Source organism: Gekko japonicus, unplaced genomic scaffold (genome assembly GCF_001447785.1).
Source record: "Gekko japonicus isolate JY-2015 unplaced genomic scaffold, Gekko_japonicus_V1.1 scaffold291, whole genome shotgun sequence".
Lineage (NCBI taxonomy): Eukaryota > Metazoa > Chordata > Lepidosauria > Squamata > Gekkonidae > Gekko > Gekko japonicus.
In genome coordinates this window covers 116,433-121,985 of record NW_015175978.1, presented here as the reverse complement: position 1 = coordinate 121,985, position 5,553 = coordinate 116,433, and positions in this window count along the sequence as shown.

Sequence of the window (5,553 nt, the reverse complement as noted above, 5' to 3'; positions counted from 1 at the left end):
TCTGTGATCATTGGGTTTTATGGTACCCTCTACACTGCATGCCGCTTCCGCTTTCTTTGATCATCGGGTTTTATGGTACCCTCTACGCTGCATGCCGCTTCTGCTTTCTTTGATCATCGGGTTTTATGGTACCCTCTGCACTGCATGCCGCTTTCGTTTTCTCTGCTCATTGGGTTTTATGGTACCCTCTACACTGCATGCCGCTTCCGCTTTCTCTGACCATCGGGTTTTATGGTACCCTCTACGCTGCATGCCGCTTCTGCTTTCTTTGATCATCGGGTTTTATGGTACTTCTCTGACCATCGGGTTTTATGGTACCCTCTACACTGCATGCCGCTTCTGCTTTCTCTGACCATCGGGTTTTATGGTACCTTCTGCATAGATTTATGGCAGTTTTATGGCCACTCAGGGGTGACTTTGCAGTCAATATGGCCTTGCCCCGGGGTATCCGAATCTGGCTTTGAGCTGCACCTTTGGTAAAACAACGGAGGGAAAAGCCAACACACAATCGCCCCTCGTTCAACACTCCAAATCAGTTTCACGTGGTGTCTCAGTCATGGCTCACAACTAACTTCAGCCGGATCGGGGCCTTAATATTCAGACAGCACCTGAGAGTACCTTTATAAGTTTAAAGGGATGGGAAAACAAATCCACCAGATCTCCATCTGGGTTCCCCCAGACTTACTCCTCAGTGGCGACAAAGTTAACAACATATCTAATTACTTCCAACATTGGCACGCCCGCTGTAAAAATTCAAATTTCTGAGCCTTCGGAGGGAAGAAAAGGATCCTTTGATTAAGAAAAAGAGGAAAGGCCCTTTGATGTGGAAGATCAAGGCAGAAGGCAGCTGAGAAGATAAAGAGGGACTTTGGCTCGGCATCTGCTCCAGTGGGACGTCATTGTTCACCCTAAAAACTGACATTACCGGCTCTGCCTCAGTGCAAATATTAATACAGCTCCCCTGGATGGTTTCCTTGTCTTCACTTTTGGTATGGCTGAAGGAGGGGTTGCAAGCAGTCTGGACCTGAAGGAAAGGGGATGGAGGCAAAGGGCCCATCCTCCGGAGGGGTGAAAAGAGAAAGTTGCCTTTGTTTCTCCAGCACCCAACACCAGAAGAGCCCTGCTGGATCAGACCAGTGCGTCCTCTAGTCCTGTTTCACACAGGGGCCAGCCAGTTCCTCTGGACAACCAACAACAGGGCCTAGAGGCTGAGGCCTTCGTACGAACATAAGAAGAGCCCTGCTGGATCAGACCAGGGGTCCATCTAGTCCAGCATCCTCTCTCACACAGGGGCCAGCCAGTTCCTCTGGAGGGCCAACAACAGGGCAGAGAGGCTGAGGCCTTCTCCTAGGTAAGAACATCAGAAGAGTCCTGCTGGATCAGACCTGTGGTATGTCTAGTCCAGCATTGTGTCTCACATTGTGGCCAACTGGTTCCTCTGGAGGACTAACAACAGGGCAAAGAGGCCGAGGCCTTCATAAGAACACCAGAAGAGCCCTGCTGGATCAGCCCAGTGAGGGTCCATCTAGTCCAGCCTCCAGTCTCACACAGGGGCCAGCCAGTTCCTCTGGAGGGCCAACAACAGGGCAAAGAGGCCGAGGCCTTCATAAGAACACCAGAAGAGCCCTGCTGGATCAGCCCAGTGAGGGTCCATCTAGTCCAGCCTCCAGTCTCACACAGGGGCCAGCCAGTTCCTCTGGAGGGCCAACAACAGGGCAAAGAGGCCGAGGCCTTCATAAGAACACCAGAAGAGCCCTGCTGGATCAGCCCAGTGAGGGTCCATCTAGTCCAGCCTCCAGTCTCACACAGGGGCCAACCAGTTCTTCTGGAGGACTAACAACAGGGCAAAGAGGCCGAGGCCTTCATAAGAACATCAGAAGAGCCCTGCTGGATCAGACCAGTGGTCCATTTAGTCCAGTATTGTGTCTGTCTCAGTGGCCAACCAGTTCCTCTGGAGGACCAGCAACAGGGCAAAGAGGCCGAGGCCTTCATAAGAACATCAGAAGAGCCCTGCTGGATCAGACCAGTGGTCCATTTAGTCCAGTATTGTGTCTGTCTCAGGGGCCAACCAGTTCCTCTGGAGGGCCAACAACAGGGCAAAGAGGCCGAGGCCTTCATAAGAACATCAGAAGAGCCCTCAGGACTGCTCCTGAGAGAACAGCTCTGAGAGAACTTGTAACCAGTGTTCCCTCTAAGCTGAGTTAGTGTGAGCCAGCTCACAGTTTCTTAGCCTCCAGCTCACACATTTTTGTCTCAGCTCAGGAAGGATGGCTCCAGAGCAAACTAGTTTATGCAGCAGTCAATTCACTTGCTCACAACTTTAATGCCAGTCGCTCACAAAATATAATTTTTGCTGACAGGACTCCACAGCTTAGCGGGAGCGTTGCTTGTGACTGACCCAGGGTCACACCAGCAGCTGCATGTGGAGGAGTGGGGGGAATCAAACCCGGTTCTCCCTGATTAGAGTCCGTGCTCCTAACCACTACACCAAAGACATCTTTGGGCACGCCCTGGCTGGCTCCGGAATCAGGCCTTGCCTACAGCCGAGCAAAACGCCCATCAAGGGGCTGGGTGCGCGCGTCATTTTGCTAGACCGTGAGTGAGGTTGATGGCACCGATCAGATGTGCCGCAGAGAAAGGCAGGAGCAGCTGGCCTGACAGAGCCACATGGAGCTGGAGCTCTGAACTCACAGGGCTGGATGACGGAAGGCGCTTGGTCCCTGCTGCCAAGGACCCTGTCGACCATCTGCCAGCCAATCTGCGCTCAGTGTAGGTGCTCGGGGAGATGGAGTTCTAGCTTGAAAAAAAATCTAAGCAGCCCTCTCTTCTGGAAGCTTCCGATGGACACACCTCCCCTTTCCCAAAAGATCAGCACTGGGGCAGGGAGCAGGGATGCCAGCCTCCAGGTAGGACCTGGGGATCCCCTGGAATTATAGCTTGTCTCCAGACTACAGAGATGGAGGAGGAGGAGAGGAGGAGATTGGATTTCTACCCCGCCCTTCACTACCCAAGGGAGTCTCAGAGCGGCTTACAAACTCCTTTCCCTTCCCCTCCCCACAACAGACATTAGCATATGCCACACCCCCTGACATCACCGGAAGTGTGTCCTCCCCACAGCCGGCGGCGACCTCCAGCGGGCACCAGCTGGGAGCTCCAGGCCCCGCCCTCCCGCACCTCACCCGGGGGGATGGTGTCCCCCCACGTCCCCCCCCCAAATGACCCCTGGGCTTACAAACTCCTTTCCCTTCCCCTTCCCACAACAGACACCTGTGAGGTAGGTGGGGCTGAGAGAGCTCTGACAGAAACTGCTCTTTTCCAAGGACAGCTCTTGTCAGAGCTGTGGTTTGCCCAAGGTCATCCAGCAGGTGCAAGCGGAGGAGTGGGGAATCAAACCCGGTTCTCCCAGATTAGAGTCCACACACAGCCACTACACCAAACTGGCTCAGTTCCCCTGCAGAAAATGGATACTTAGGAGAGTGGGCTCTGTGAAGAAGAAGAAGAGATTGGATTTATACCCCGCCCTTCACTCGGAGTCTCAGAGAGGCTTACAAACTCCTTTCCCTTCCCCTCCCCACAACAGACACCCTGTGAGGTTGGTGGGGCTGAGAGAGCTCTTGACAGAAACGGCTCTTTCAGGAACAGCTGTGCCAGAGCTTGTGACTGACCCAAGGTCACATCAGCAGGTGCAAGTGGAGGAGTGGGGAATCAAACCCAGTTCTCCCAGATTAGAGTCTTAACCACTACACCAAACTGTACTTAGCACACCCTTGGTTTGGGAAAGGGTTCCCCGATTTTTCGGGCTTCTGCCCGCCACTGGCCAGCTGGCCTGCCGGGGAAGCCCTGCCCCCAAAGAGGGACATTGCCATGGTGACGTCCCCCCCCCGCACGTGATAACACCACGTGGAAGGGATGTCATCCTATTGGGATGTCGCGTGATGATGCTCTGCTTTTTGGCCAAAAGCCCCATAGAGTTATGCCCAAAATGCAGAACGTTGTTGTGCAACATCCCAGTGTGAGAATGTCACTTCCACGAGATGTCTTCGCGTCGGGGACGTCGTGCAACTTCCCCACCCAACCTGGAATGTTCTCCAAATCTCCCCCCCCCCCCCCGCCGGCAAGCTGAGGGGACCCGGCGACCATAATTGTACCTCACTGAGGTCCCTGTCCTCCCCCGGCTCCATCCCCAAATCTCCAGAAGTTTCCAAACCTGGATCTTGCAATATTGTTGGAAATATGTGTGTTGCAAGCAATGTTCCCTCTAAGCTGCGGGGTCTTGTGAGCAAAAATTCTACTTTGTGAGCTACCGGCATTGAGGTTGTGAGAGAGCGATTTGGCTGCTGCATAAAGTAATTTGCTCTGGAGCCATCCCTTCCTGAGCGAAGACAAAAATCTGTGAGCCGGAGGCTAAAAAACTGTGAGCTAGCTCACACTAACTCAGCTTAGAAGGAACTCTGGTTGCAAGGTCTGAAATTCAGTCATTAGAGGGTTGTTGTGTGTTTGCCTTGTGTGCTATTGTTTAGACTGACCTGGAAGGGAACATGGCACAGAGCCAATGGAGAGAAAGCCCGGGAAACTGAAGCCTATCTACTAACAATCATTGGTTATTGCAGCCAGGTGATTTCCTTCTAGGGGGTCAAGAAGAAGAAGAATCTCCATTGTTGTAGACCGTGTGGTCAGAGTGTAAAAATGTGGTCTTAGGTCTCTTTGTTGTTTTGTAGATTTCCTGTGAACCCTTCCCTTAGGAATAAAGATTGTTACATAGAAGAAAAGAAAGATTTTTACACTCTCCTGTGAAGCAAAGATCCATTGCAATCCCTGAATATTTAACGATTTGGCCAGTTTTTCCAACCAATATTACCCCCCCCCGTACAACCACTAGTGGTCCCTCAGCAGGGAGAGCCCCCCAGTCTCTCTGCAAGGTCCTCTGCCCCAGAACAGTTTCGTAAGGACCATTTTGACCCAAAGGGAAGGGGGGAAGCGATTTCTTGGCCGACATATCTGTGGCACGTCCAGGGCTCTTTTTGTAGAAAAAGCCCAGCAGGAACTCATTAGCATAATAGGCCACACCCAACAGCAGAAACTCATTAGCCTATTAGGCCACACCCACGACAGCACAGCTCATTAGCACATTAGGCCGCACCCCCATGTTACCAGAAGTGTGGTCATCCAGCCACACCCACCTTTCCCTTCTTATTCTGTTTCCCTTGTTTGTTGTCAAAACCCAGGGCCTTTTTTTGTAGCAGGGACTCCTTTGCATGTTAGGCCACACACCCCTAATGTAGCCAATCCTAATGAGTTCCTGCTGTTGGTTGTGGCCTATTATGCTAATGAGTTCCTGCTGGGCATGGCCGACTTGGGAGCCAGCCGGAACTCCGTTCCTGTGCGTTCCTGCCCAAAAATAGCCCTGGGCACGTCACATATTCCTGTTAGTCATGGCCGGAGGATTGTGGGGAAGCCCTTCCCCCAAATCTAGTGGAAGCAGGGAGTATGGGGGAGTATGGTTGCCAGCTCCAGGTTGGGAAACTCCTGGAGATTTGGGGGTGGAGCCTGGGG